Here is a 15,437-nt window from a genome sequence, read left to right on the forward strand (position 1 = left end):
TGAAATTTCTCCTTATAACAAGCCTCCACAATTTCATCAATTAAAAAAAATGTTTTTTTTTGCGACGTTTAGAATATATATATATATATATATATATATATATATATATATATAAATACGTTCAAATTATCGGGTAAAGTGGTCTGTAATAAAAATCTTTCTTTTTTCTAAATTACTCAATATTTCGCCATTTATTTAAAAGCTTCCTCAGGAGTAAACTAAAAACAATTTGAACATAACAAAAAATGGCGTACAAATACATTTTAAAACACTCACAGAATTTAAAAGATTTCGCAAATAAAAACTGACATTGAAGTATTTGAAATATTGAATGTCAAGATTAAATTGTCTTAAGCACGTTAGATACAGCTATTAGATGAATGTTGACTATTTTTAATATTTATAAATTTTGTTCAATATGTTACAATATATGTTACTTAACTGTCCAGTGTCCGTTTTATAATTTAAAGTGTTTTTATTTTTGTTAATGTAATACATTTCAAGAAATAATCTACTTTTGTAGTTATCAGTCTGTGCCAAAATATGAGCTTTGTTATAGTCTATCATATGACCAGTGTTTTCATAGTGCTCAACCACTGCGCAAGTATTTTTTCTCAAGCGGCAATCACTTTTATGTTGTGTGATGCGTTGCTTTAGCCATTGTGATGTTTGACCAATATAGCTATTTTGACATCCTAAACACGGTATTTCATAAACGACATTACTTTTATATAAGGTTGGTACTGGGTCTTTGATTTTTGAAAATAGTTGTTTGCTGTTCATGGTATTATATTTAGCTATACTAATATTAGGAACATTTTTGAATATGGATATGACAGAATGAGTTAGACCATTAATAAAGGGAAGTTTTTTATATTTGATTGATTTGTTATTAGAATCATGGACGGGACCGTCATAGAAATTAGTGCTGTAAATCAGTTTTTTTAAAATTCGTTTAGGATATCCGTTGTTACGAAAAATTTTGTATATTATGTTCAGATTTTTTTGTAAAAAGGTGTCATCAACAATGGACATTATCCTGTTTTTCATACCTAGTACGGTATTATATTTTTGACGGGTGGTATGGTTTGAATAGTAATTTATATACCTGCCTGATGCTGTCGGCTTTTGGTACCAATCCAATGTCAAAATATTGTCATTTGTTCTTATTACTCTTGTGTATAACAATGGTATACTAAAATCTGTCTCAGTTTCAATTGTAAACTGAAGATGTTTATTAAATGAATTAAAAATATTTAGTGTGGTATTGATGTGATAAGATGGAACTGCACATATGATGTCATCGACATATTTATATATAAACGGTAATTCAAAAGGTAATTGTGTAATCACATTATCTAAGAGATGATCAGTTACAATAGTTGCAAGGATTGGACTAATCGGGGAACCCATCGGTGTTCCAAAAATTTGAGAATAAAATTTACCATTGAAACTAAAGTAAGTGTTGTTAAAAATGAACCTAAGAATTTGTAGAAAATTGTCTTTTGATAATGTCGTGTAGTCTTTTATAAGGTTCCAATTTGATTCTATAATGTCCGTGACCATATTTAGTGGAATGTTTGTAAATAGCGACATCACATCTAAAGAAATTAAAACATAATCATTTGGTAACTGCATTCCCCTAACAGCATTGACAAAGGTAAATGTGTCCTTAGAATTATAATTATTGTGATATTCAAAGGCATCAGTTAATGTATCAGCAAGGAATTTAGAAATGTTGTAGGTAGTAGATTTTACAGAACTTACAATAGGCCTGAGAGGATGTTTTTAGGATGTCAATATGTATATATATATATATATATATATATATATATATATATAAAAGTTTAAGGGAATACTAATAATTAATTTTAGCGACCAATTACAAATAAGCCTCAATGTCATAAATGCCAACTTAAAATTTTCTATTCTAACTTATTTATAAATTCAATTGTTTTTGTGTTAAAAAAGTTTTTCCAAATTATATTACAAAATTTAAGAAACATTTATTAGATAAGAAAATTTTTAAAATATTTTTTTTTTTAAATATGTTTAGCAGAAATTTATTAACAAAACTAATTTTATTTGGTGAGTTAATATAATTTTTTTTTCTAGTTCCACTTTGTAAGATATTTTGTATTTTTTAGCAGCTCTTTAAAATAATTGTAAATACAATTGAAAGCTCGAGATAAAAAATAGTTAGTCCCTTTTATTGACTCCAACCCATCCAAAACATATTTATATCTTTTTTCCAAACGAGTCACAAGTACTTCTTTTTTCTTACTCATATATATATATATATATATATATATATATATATATATATATATATATATATATATATATATATGAGTATGATATATATATATATATATATATATATATATATATATATATATATATATATATATATATATATATGCCATTATAGGCAAATCGAGTCTCAGCATCAGTTATCAACATCAGTTTTATGCCATATTTTTATGGCTTATTTGGTATGTACATCCGGAACTTGCACCGGCCCCTTATCCAGATTAACATCTCATCAATGCATGCATTTTTCCCAATAATAAATACATCTTGACAATTTTTAAAAAACATTTTAAAAATGTCATTAATATGCTGGTGTTTCTTTCAGTCTTTCTTTCCTAGACGTGGCATCATCAAAGCTCACGCAATTTATCAAAACACTAAATCTAATACTATCCATATGTTTCAAATGTGTTCATGTCTCTACAGCAAACCTTGTTTGAATCTCTGCATTCTTTATATTTGTATACTGCTCTATAGTATTTATCATAGCTTCGAAGATGAGAAGGTTCCATATATCTTCATCACCTAAAGTACGAGTCGGACCTTTTAATTCTGGTAGGGTTATGACTATATTATGTTGTGGAGTTCGCACATTCTTTACAGGTTCATTTACCGCCCACTTTTGTCGACCTTTTCCATAATAGTAATTTTTCCAATTTTATCCTCATTCTCTTGGTCTAATTCTTCATTAATATTTTCATTATTTGAAACAGATTGTTCATTATCATCATTTTTACTTGAAGGTCGATATTCATGTTCTTCTTTGATATCATATCCATCTTCTATATTAGACAAGTAAGACTCTTCCTTATTACACCATCTTAAAACAATACTTTTAAAATGATTGTTTATTGGATTAAGTTTTGTTGATGTACTAGGAACCAAATCCATCTAAAAATAACAGGTTTTACAAAAAAATCTTTAATAACAATGACAAAACTCACCTTAATGGTGAGGTGAAGTCACCGAGACTCTGATTTCTAATTTGAACGTATTCACAGTACCATAGCTGAATTCCCACTTAATACCAATAACTACCAATACTGACTTGAAGGTACATGAACGCGCGCAAGATTCAAGGTCACCAGAAAAAAGTTAAAACAACTTCTAAAATACTAGGAGTCTGCGCAGTGGCGGCTCGTGGCTTGAGAGACAAGGTCGGCAAGGTATTTTTTGTCTCCTCAGGTAGGTATACCGTCTAATAAAGACTTAAGTAAATCATCATAGGAGATTTTTTGTTTTCTTGTTTTTTGTTTTTTTTTTGTTTTTTCCTATAAATTTAGAACCTAAACATGTTTATAAATTAACTCAAGTCTACGTTGTTTGGAAGTAGCAAAATGGGTTATAACGTCATCGTAAAATTTATTAGAGTTTTGGAGAGATTTTAAAAGTTTTTTTTCTATTGACATTTGAGACAAGCTTGACATTCTCTCTTGTTTCATGGTATTTCGACAATAAGTTTTGATTCTTTTGAGGCAAGAGAAATCTCGTTCATTTGAGGCAGATGTTGGTGGTAATGAGAGAATTAATGACAATAATTTATTAATTTCGGTAACAGTTTGTTGCAATGAATTGCAGTATATAAAATTATACATATCTTGTAACTTATCCCATCTTCCGAAAATATTTGGATCAGCATATCAAACTTTTAATTCATTTTCTAATTTTATTTTATTAAAAAATGATGGATAATTTTTAATTAACCTGTCTAATAAATATCTTGGAAATTCTTTGGCGTAACTTTTAAATTTTGAATCGTCAAAGAGGTCAAAAATTTGCAAATCTTCAAAATTCGAAAAACGAGTATCTATTTGCATAATAATAGTATCCAAAATTTCAAAATATACTCGTTTTTCGATATCTGTTTCTGTGTCATGCCTTTGTCTTTTTTTTTGGGGGTTCGGAAATATCAAGCGAGTCCAAAACTTCACTGCGTATATACTGGAAATTACTATCATTACGAAAATCTCTGAGATTTTGCACCAGTCTTGTTATTCTATTTTTGGAATGAATAATGTCAGTTAACTGATTTTGAACAATATTGAATATCAAATCGGTTTGGGTAAACACTTTCTTAAAAATATTTAAAAGTATGTTAAAAGAATAATCATTTAATAAAGTTTTCAAACCGATTGCTTCACGGATCGAGATATCATCACTTTGAAAATCGTCGCATTCAATAATAAAATCAAAAACTTCCAAAAGCTGTTCACGAAAATCTGCTACAGTGAAAAATAACCGAGATTTAAAATTCCATCGCGTCTGACAAACTGTTGGCATTTTTTTCGAAACAAACCGTTTTAAAACATTAGTCCGTTTAGGTGAGCTTGAGAAAAATGAAGCAAATCCGCTTAAACTGGCAAAAAAAAGACGACATTCCTTAATTTTTTTACATGTATCCTGCAAAACTAAATTCATTCTATGCGCATGACAGTGAGTAAATAAAGCTTGCGGTGCAATAGTTTTAACTTTTGCCTGGAGACAATTTAATTCACCAGACATCTTGGCAGCGCCGTCATAAGTTTGCCCTTCCAATTTATTTTTGATATCAAAAAATTTTAATCTGTCCTTTAAAACACCAAAAATATATTCTGCCTTACGGCTTTTACTCACGTCTGTAAAACCTAAAAACCTCTCATAGATATTACCACGTAACGCGTATCGAACAACAATTGATAACTGTGAATGACATGATATATCGGTAGTTTCATCTACTTCTAGTGAAAAGCAAATGGTTTCCTGAATCTCAGATTCAATAACGTTACTCAAAATGTAACTAATTGATTCTATTAATTCATTCTGGATTGTTTTAGATATACCGCTAAATGTCTTCGAATTAGAAAGTAAATTAGAAAATTCCAAATCGTATTTCTTAAACATTTTTATTAGTTCTCTATAATTACCTTGATTTAACGAATGCTCCGATTCATCGTGTCCCCTAAAAGATAATTCCTGACAACTTAAAAAAATTACAATATCAATTAAACGACGTAAAACTGCGTGATTATTTTTTACAATTTCGTTATGTTTAATAGCATTTTCACGTTGGGCATTATCTAATGAAACATAGATATTTTGTTTTCCAAATAAATCTAATTTAATCTGGCTGTAAGTATGATCTTTCGAAATATCATGTTTATGTAAAGCCCTAAATAATTCCTTTAAATTATCGTAACCAGATTCACACCACGGATTTTGATGTTTGCCCCTATTTGTCGAAAATAAAATGCAAGGCCAACAGAAAAGTTTGTTTTTTATTTCACCTCCGGTAAGCCATGAGTACTTGCTGTACCAATTATCTGAAAATGATCTATTACTTCCCTTACCCGCACTAATATTTATAAGCCGGGACATTTTAGGCAACGGACGCCCCTTATTTTTAATAACAATTTGTTCTTCGTATGGAATAGATGAAAACCCATTATGCAAAATATAATTTACAATATCAGACTTATTAATACTTACAGTTTCTCCCATGGCTTGCATTTTTTAGGTTAATTTACCTGAATTTGTTTACACTTTAATTTAAAAAAAAAACTTCTATGTCAAACCCTTTAACCTTTAACTATTTACGGCAGACGTAACGTATCACAGTATTACTTTAGAAAATAAAAATAAATCACATAAAGAAAGGCTAGTTCGTGCACTGAATATCACTTCACTTTACTACTTACGTTCTTATATGAAATAACATTTCATCCCGCGCTCGCAATGTACAGTTCGCGACCAATCACCAATATAAATGAAGCATCGGCAAATTTAATTTTGCCGTACTTGGTAATTAAGTTCATATGGAAAGAAATGTATATTTGGTTGCTAATCAACTAATATTTCGTTGATTTTTACAAGTAAATCGTCAAGGTTGGGATCGGCTCGCCGAAAACGCAAAACGTGCCTTTTTAAGAATCCACAGGCGGATAGATGTCTCCGATATCGGATCATCAATTCGAAAAGTGTCTACGCAGGGATCACTTAACTTTCAGGTTAGACGAATTCTTTTAAAAATCATGAATAAAATTTAGTCTGGTCGAATTGGTCGAATTCTTTTAAAAACCATGAATAAAATTTAGTGTTTATTATCTCATTATCTCACAGATATTTTTTTATTTCACAAAAACAAATGACATCAGCTGATTACCTGCCACAATTAATTATTGAAATACTGATTAAATTAAATATTAAAAAAATCTATATCTATAAAGGTGTGGGCCGGCACTGCCGACCTTGCCGACCCTGACCGGCCGCCACTGAGTCTGCGTGACTCCAGCTCACCGGTTACGGATTAAAATTTGAATCAATCAGTTCCCGGGGTTATTTTGAGTGTAAAAATTTCAACTCCCGAGATGAGGTGCCAACTACCTCAATGGTAGAAGCACACATTGAGTAATTTCCTACCAAGCGTAAAAATTCCAGATAAACTGGTGCAATTATAAAAAATTTAGAGAAAAAAAGTCCACAGTAACTGGACTATTATCTATAATCATTGCCACGTGCCGCATTACTGGAACTGTAATACAAGTAAACATATTTTTTATCGGACTGTACAACTTAATTTCTATATTATTGAATGCAGTTGTTCAAAGGCATCGTAAACGAAATACTATTTTAGTCTTGAACGTTACTTCGAGGTAAAAACACGTGTTTATTAAAAATGTTTCTTAACAAAATTTAGCTGTTTCTCGTTTTAAAAAAAATATTTTGTTTTATTTGTAGTGACCCTTTAACGAAAAGTGAAATTGTTTCTGTTGATCATGGTATGAAGACATCAATTGTTGCAAGAACTAAAAGAGCTGATGAATTTTTTAACACCTAAAAAACCAGAAATCTGTCACATTTCATTTATGTGCAGTCTCGTAAAAAGTAGACTTGAAAGAGTTCTATTACTGCAGCTAAAAGACAACACGAAGAGGAAGAAACCAGTACATCTAATATAAGTCCTCCATGTACTAAGAACAACGAATCAAATGAAGAGCATGAGAAAAAAAGCACTAAAGACTGGATTGTCGCTGTAAAATCTACAAAATAACAACAGTTTTATTTATAGAATCTATTCTGAAAGTAGTTCGGACTCGGTCCGATTATGTGTAATAGTTGTTATTGTTCGGATGAAATTTGAATCTAATTTAGTAGCTGCTAAGGCAAAGTACCATAATGATTGTTATATTTCCTTCTTGAGACTGATATAAAGTGCATTAATTAGGTTTCGATTTAAAACACCAAAGTGAAAGAAGCATGGAAGAGTGGAAGCGTCTTTTCTTTCATTTGCATTTAGCTTTATGAATTTTCTCAGGAAAAAATAATGAATCAATCCATCAACAATTATGCAAATGAAAAAATGGAAATTTTTATTTACCCCACTATGTTTGATCCCCAGGGATGATGCTCCGCCTCCATTGTCCCAGCTACAGTTCTCTTTGACGAAGAATTGGTATATCTGCCTTTACAAAGTTTTTCCTTTCAGCAAAAGTTAATCTCCGATCATCCGAAGTCACTACATTGGTCAAACTCGGAGCATAATCTCGAAAAGTTTAATATCACGAAAAACAGTCGCTAAAGATTAAATATTTTGTATAAGAAAAGCTAATAATCTGAGTTGGCTCAGGCTCCACTCAGTAATTAATTTGCATTCGCTAGTATTCCGTTTTATTATGGGTACATTACAAACTTCGGCGAATAACGAGATGACAATCTGTCAAATTAAAGTTCTTTCGTCAATAAAGGGAGAGAGAGGCGCGACGGGATGCGGTAGAGAAAACAGGGATAAGTTTAGCATGCAGCGGCGTGGAATCAAGAGGATCCGACAGTAAGATAAAGAGTTACAAAATTCTTGTACTACTGTAATGCGAGATAGATATTTGACTGATTGCATAAATGAATAATAAGGCCAAACCACTAGTGAAATGAAATATTCTTTTACACAATAACAATAATAGAAACAACATAAAATTGAATAAAAGGAAAATATTATCATATTTAATATTCTGTTGTGGATGGTCACAATATATACTATCTTAGAAATTATTCAAAGCAAATTTCGCTAGATTAGTGATGAAACTATTATAAAAAACGGTCTAAAAACGAAATATTGACAGTCGTGATATAATAGTGAGCTTCCATCTATATTGGAACACATCTGCCAAGGGAAAAGTTGATATTAGTTTTCTTATGAGTGCCGTCTCCCTACGGAGGTTGGCAATTATAATGACTATTTTTATTTTAGTGTAATAATTGATTTTAATATATGACAATATTCAGAATCCCCAAAATATCAAAATAAACCAAGCAGTTTCCAGGATTCTTCAATCGCTGAGTACCTTGCTACTCAGCGAGTACATTAATGTCTATATTAAAGTGTCTAAAATGTCTATAATAAAGAAGAAGTCTCAGTTTCAATAGTACTCCAGTCGTCAGAGACGAAAATGCTACTCAACCTCTAAAAATCGTACGAACAAGCTGAATTTTGCCGAGAATATTAATTTTATGACCAAAAAAGATTCAAAAAAGTTTACCACTTTTACCTCCGGGCTTCCCACTAAAATCCTCCTCGTAGAGGGGGTTAAAAACGGAAAAAATCGATTTACCAAGAATCTGTACGCCGTAGAAAAAAATGTTTTAAATAAAAAATGTAGCTGAGAGAATTTTAAACAAAAATATTTATTAGCACTTTTTGTGTAGAATGAACTGTTCGTTCACAAAGAGAGCTTAAAGTGACCGTCGATTTTATAGTGATTGAAGTGTTCTGTCGACAAAAGTCAATATGCGTTTTAGAAGTAAAAAGTTCAGCTCTAAAAATAGAAATTTTACTACCACTGGTCAATGAAAGTGATCAATTTTATTGGAATTGAATGAAAGTGATCAATTTTAAAAATGGCAAAAATCGCACCACGTTTATTTATTTAATACCTTTATAAAAACTGAGTTTGTTCTCGGCAAGGTACAAAAACTGTATACTAAAGCTGTTCTCTTTTCCTTTAAAACGCATCGTGATTTTTGTCGATAGGACACTTGGATCAAAAGATATCGAATTTTTACTGTAGAGGTGATACAAATTTTATTGAACATTGATTTCGCACACGTAACTGACATTCAAAATCGACGGTCGCTTCATGCGTTGTTTCTGAGAGAACGGCTCATTTTTAAATTAATATTCTCAGCAAAATTCAGCTTGTTCGTATGATTTTTACGAGTCAACTCTCTGACGACTGGACGATAGGAGTATACAATAGTAAAGTATTGATTGACTTAAATTTTTCAGACGATAAATAGATTAAGAATAATATATAACAACGATGATTTACATAAATTAATGCAATATGTAGATGCTTGTTGTCATAATTATGGCCTTAAGATCTTTTTCTTCTTATTGTTCTGTCTTTTAACGAAGGTTGGCGATCACATTTGTAAACGCTTCACTATCTTTTGCATCGTAAAATATCTGTTTAACACTGAGGTTAGCCCAATCTCTGATATTCTTTAGCCAAGATTTCTTCGTTCTTCCCAAGCCTTTTCTTCCCTCTACTCTTCCTTGCATGATGACGTGCAGAAGAGAGTATAGATCGTTTTGAAGTATGTGGCCCAGATACGATGTTTTCTTATTTTAATTCTGTTCATAAGCTTTCTGCCATGTCCAATTATTCGTCTAAACACTTCTTCGTTTGAGACTTTTCCAGTTCAAGGAATTTTTAGAATACGCCTATATAGCCACATTTCGAATGCCTCTAATTGTTTTACGGATTGGGCTTTCAGAGTCCTAGCTTCTACCCCATATAGCAGTTGTGACTATAAATAACATTCGATGAACCTCAATCTGATAACCATACTCAATGTCTTATTTGTAAACATGCCTTAAGATCAATTCTAAGAAAACTAAATAGATGGTCCTAACTAAATTAGTAGTTGCATATGTACAACTGGTCATTAAAAATATTAAATTAAAGGAATTCCTCTTCTTTTTTATGGTGCCATCCCCCGGAAGAGCTTAGCAATCACTGCAGCTATTATTATCTTCGATACTGCCGCCTTGATAAACTTACTAAAACCATTCACCAAGGTTTCTTAACCATGACATTCTTCGTGTTTTTTTCAATCTCTTTCCCTTTTATTCATGAATGCAGGGCTGGGCGTGCAAATAGGCTCTTCCTCTACAAATCTTCGAGAACATGAATATTATCAAATATAGTAGAAATAAATCAGAATACGTTAAATATAATATAGAAATAAATCAGAATAGTTAAATAAGCACGCACATCATTAGTTAAACTTAAAGAGATATCTATGTTGATGGGATATAATTTTAACGTTACACCAAAGGAAGCGTTCGTGCTATGTGTTCTCTGTTGAGAGAATGACACCTCTGGCAGGGAGGTGTCCAAAATAAAATATTTACATCTAAATAAATTGGCCTGGTTTGAATTTTGATATTGCAGAAGAAATCTATAAATGTAATGAATGGAAAACTTGTAATGAATGGAAATAATCTAGAAATAATATTGATTATCAAAAATCAAAAAATTTTAACCAAGGACATGTAATGAGATGGCAAACATAGTGGGTATTACAATTCATTAAGCAAGTTAAATTCGAGGAAAGTGAATAAGTCAAGTCATTCTGGCTTAAAAACTTATTTATTTATCGTATGGCATACATTAACACTTAACACTTAATTAAATATCAATATAAAACTTTACATGGAATATTACAAATGAACATCTAATGTAATATTAATAGAATGTAAACAATTTTCGGTTGCATTCAGGAACCCATTGAAAACTCCAGTGAATCGCCTTCGGAGGCATTATTCAACAATGTGACGGACAGTCTGTCGTTGCGCACCACAGTCACACTCAGGAGTTAGGGCTTTTCCCCATCTATTTAAGCTGTCAGCATATCTACCGCTGCTTGTTCTTATTCTGTTTAGCGTTGTCCATGTATGGCGGGTCAATTCAAAGCTTGGCGATTTCTGATCGATACAGGCCATTTGGTGTGCTTCCTGTAGTGAGTCGCTTTCCCATCGTCTTCTCCAAGCGTTTGTGAGGTGGAAATGTTCCTGATATATGGAGTTGCATCTTAGCAATGGAGGATATCTGGAGCGCAGTCTGTTTATTTCGATATCAGGCTTATCATGGTGGATGGGTAGTTGACGTTTAGCCTCGAATTTTTTTTATTCTTTGAGAAGGGAATGACCTCTTCGCAGTTTCGGCAGTGGAATGTGACTCAGAGCGGGAAACCAATAGTTCGGTGTGAGTCTAATTAAGCCATACCGGGGAAGCATATTCAGCCGCCGAGTATACAAGTCCAAGAATAGATAATCTAAGTACGGAGGCTGAGGACCCCCTTGAGGCGCCACATAGCTTTTGGACTACATATTATTTCGCGTTTTCAGTTTTACTGATGTTCTTTGTAGGTGTTCTTTAAAACGTAATGTCCAGAGTCACTTTAAGATATTTTGGTGTTAAGATATCAGTGAGCAGTATGTTTTTAAAGTGATCGGAGAGTTGTTTGTTGGCTTGGGCATTATTCAGACAGAAACAGCACATTTCGGTTTTCGTTGCATTGGGCCGTAGCCTCCATTTGCGAAAGTATTCTCCCATAACGGCAAGGTCATCCGTTAGTATTGTTTCTGTAATATTCATGTTATTACATCGACTTGCTGCAATGGCCCAATCGTCAGCGTAGCCAAATTTCTGCGAAGTTGTCCCAGGTAGTTCTGTAATGTATAAATTAAACAATAATGGTGCGAAAACAAATCCCCGTGTAAGTTGATAGCTAAGCTTTATTTGGACACTTTTGAAGTGGCCCATTGTGACTTATTATGACAGTTTGCAGATTAGTCCTTGGCTACAGACAGTATCGTATGCAACTGATAGGTCAATGAAAGCAACGGATCTTTTTTTGGTTTCTTTGAAAACCTGCTTCAATATGTGTTGTTAGGGATGGGATCTGATCTGTGCAGCTGCGGTTAGGTCTGAACTCTGCTTTCTTAATAGGTATCAATTCAAATATGTTTCTACTAATTCTGTTGTAAATTAATCGGTTCAACAATTTATAGACAAAGCTCAGCAGTGCAATCGGTCAGTAGTTTTGGGGCTTATCATTTGCCTTTCCTAGTTTTAATATGGCTATAATGGAGGCCTTTTTTAGTGAATGAGGGATTTCTCCTAATTTTAACATATCTGTATAGAAGTCAGTCAGCCATTTCCTATCATATTTTTCACAGTGTAGTAAAAATTCTGTATGGATTTTATCGGAGCCGGGTGCCATTCCAGACTTAATTTCTAATATTGCTGAAATCATTTCTTTTGGAGTAAACTCGTGAGAGTATTTAGATGTAGGCGAGCATGCAGACTTTAGTATTAAAAACTTATGATTTAAATGTATAGACTACAAGCCATGCGAAATTTTTAATGGTTCATTTGACCCCGCATGAATCACATATAAAACAATACTACAATATGTAATAACTTTAGAAACTATGCCGTCAATTCTTATCGGTACAGGTGAGTCACAGGTAAGATAAACTTAACATTCAAGGGGTGGGGGACTTTTTGGAAAAACAGATTTGTACGGCATTTATAACTTAGGGAGCTAATACAAAAAAATGACCTCCGACCTAAAACCGTACAAAACTATTGGTATCAGGAGCAAGGACCTCTGATTAACTGGTTGTTTTAGGTAGTATTTGTATGTGTAGCATTTTCTTTAGAAGTATCATCAAAAAGGTCATGATGTATCTCTAACATTCTTTGGTACGAACCCCAAATCTCCCAATCCTAACGTACGGTAGCAGTTATTTTATTCGTACACTTACAAAAACTAAAAAATAAGTAAAAGTGGTAAAGATTTTATATTTTAAGGTTTATATGGTAAGAAAAGTTAATGGCTCTCGTAGAAAACTTATCTGAAATAGATTGAAAACGTGTTAAACAGTCAATAATATACGTTTCCATAGAATAGCGTTTCTTACACAAATATCAAAAATATTGTGCGAAAAATTGTTCGCACAATGTTTCGAAATATATAAACTAATTTAAACTAGAGTTGATTTAACATCATACTAAATAATTGAATGTAAGCAATTTCTGATTTATGGAATACATTTTTGAATATTTTGTTTTATTTCATTAATTCTATCCAAAATAATATTACAACGCACCGTCCATGGGACATGTCGAAGCGACGTAAATTGAAACGTTCTTCTACTGGATCATTTTAAAGTGAACATTGCGATTTCTGTTGAAGGTTTTATCCTGTTAAACGACTTTGAGAGAGTGTATTTTGGTGTAAAGAAGAATAGGTAGGATGGGATTTTGCATATCGTCGTGGGAAACGTTAAATTTTCTCGTTTCAGTTTCCTTTGGTGCAATTTAAATGTTTGAAAGTGATTCTTTTGTTTGTTTGGATTTTCCGACGAAAAAAAGGTGAATATATTTTGTTAAGGGGTGAAAATGTAAATAGATAAGAACTTGGATCAAGTGTGGTGCGTAGAATCATACATTTCTGGCTTTTTTACTACCGACATAAAGGTCAGTGCTTACGGGGAGATTTTGCGCTTTGCATACAGATTTACGACCTATACAGATCTGACTTGTGTCCTTTCCATCCGGTTTCTTGGCCGAAAGTTCTTATATTATGTAAAAACGGCGTCTTATGCATTATTTTATTGTTTTTTACAGAAAGATGGATAAAAGGAATATTCACATAAAAGAATACGTTAAAGGGTAACGTATCTGGTTTAACAATATTCAGAGACGTAGCTAGTCCTTCATTCAAAATTTGAATTATATTTAATTATATTTATATTCCATTATTGTCTTTTAGAAAATCATTAAAATTGAAGAATAGTTTATTGGCATAAAAGGTGATAATATCTTTTCTACTTTGTAAGCGAGTGCTTTGGTCGTACCTAAATTCTTCTCCTGTTTTAAAACTACCATTTGTCGTACAAAAAAGTAAACACATAAATTAGTTCCCGCAACAAAAAATTATTTTTTAATATACAGAGCGAGCTCTATGATATAACAATCAGTCTACAACCAAATATTTGTTTTTGTTGGACTGGAAATAGAAGCAATACTTATATGAACATTTTTCCGTAGTACAGACATTTACATTAACGCATACCCATTGTTTTAAAAGGTAGAGTTCTTTTAGATTTTAGATTTTAAATACAAATTAATTACGTAATAATAAAACCTTCTCCCACACAAAGAAGAACACAAGTAGAGTTCTTCTCAGAGCCTCTTTTCAGCGCGTCATAGTTTTACGCGTTAAATTAGAATTGACGAAAAAAGCGGTAGGTCAATGATTAAACACAAAAATATTGCTGCGTTACATACATAAGCGGTCTATTCCTAACCTACGTTTGATTCGTTGATATTTAAAATGCGCGCTTTCTACAGCCAATCAATTACGTCAATTACGAATATTTGACGTAAAACTTCATCCTTGTTGACTATCCTTTCGAAGTGTCAAAGAGTGAAGTGATCGTCATTCAGGTCAGGATTTGATATTATTTCACAGCGCTGTGCATTATTTTGGATTTTGGATTATTTATTTGTTCAATAAAATATTTTAAAAATGTCAAGATATACGGAAAAGGAACAAGTACTAATACTCAAATTATTTAACTATTTTCAATTAGAAAAGGAAGCTGGACAAACTTGATTACCAATTTCTGCTGTTCGTGAAGTAAGTTTAAAATTAGGCTGAAAATAAAATTGTTTTACCTGCTGTTTATTTCAGTGTTTTTTTCAGAGTTTCTTTGTCAACTATACGACGATTCACAAATGAAGGTATCCAAAAAGGTTCTGATTATTTCATCACAATGAACGAATAAGTAGCTACTAGTCTTGAACTTAAATTAACAATAAATAAATACGAATATGCCATCAGGACTCGTGTATATAGAATATTTAGTAAAGAAAAAATGGTTGTACTACATTTGTAACGATAAAACTACTAAAGAGAAGTCTCTCAAGTGTGAATCCGTCTTGTCTTAAACTATGAATTAAACAATGAACATTTAGCTGGTAACAAATAAAATAATGATTTAGCTAATTATATTTATTTAACATAAAAAATAATATTTAAGTAGGAAAAAGAACCCTGCCTAATGATTTACATTA

General features: G+C 31.9%; 1 protein-coding gene across 2 annotated transcripts in view; it reads left to right on the forward strand.

Moving 5' to 3' along the window:
• LOC140438503 (uncharacterized) overlaps nt 1-15,437 on the forward strand; it is a 146,043-nt gene that overhangs the window by 87,776 nt on the left and 42,830 nt on the right. The gene's annotated exons all lie outside the window — the stretch shown is intronic.

This window comes from Diabrotica undecimpunctata, chromosome 1 (assembly GCF_040954645.1).
Source record: "Diabrotica undecimpunctata isolate CICGRU chromosome 1, icDiaUnde3, whole genome shotgun sequence".
Taxonomy (NCBI): Eukaryota; Metazoa; Arthropoda; class Insecta; order Coleoptera; family Chrysomelidae; genus Diabrotica; species Diabrotica undecimpunctata.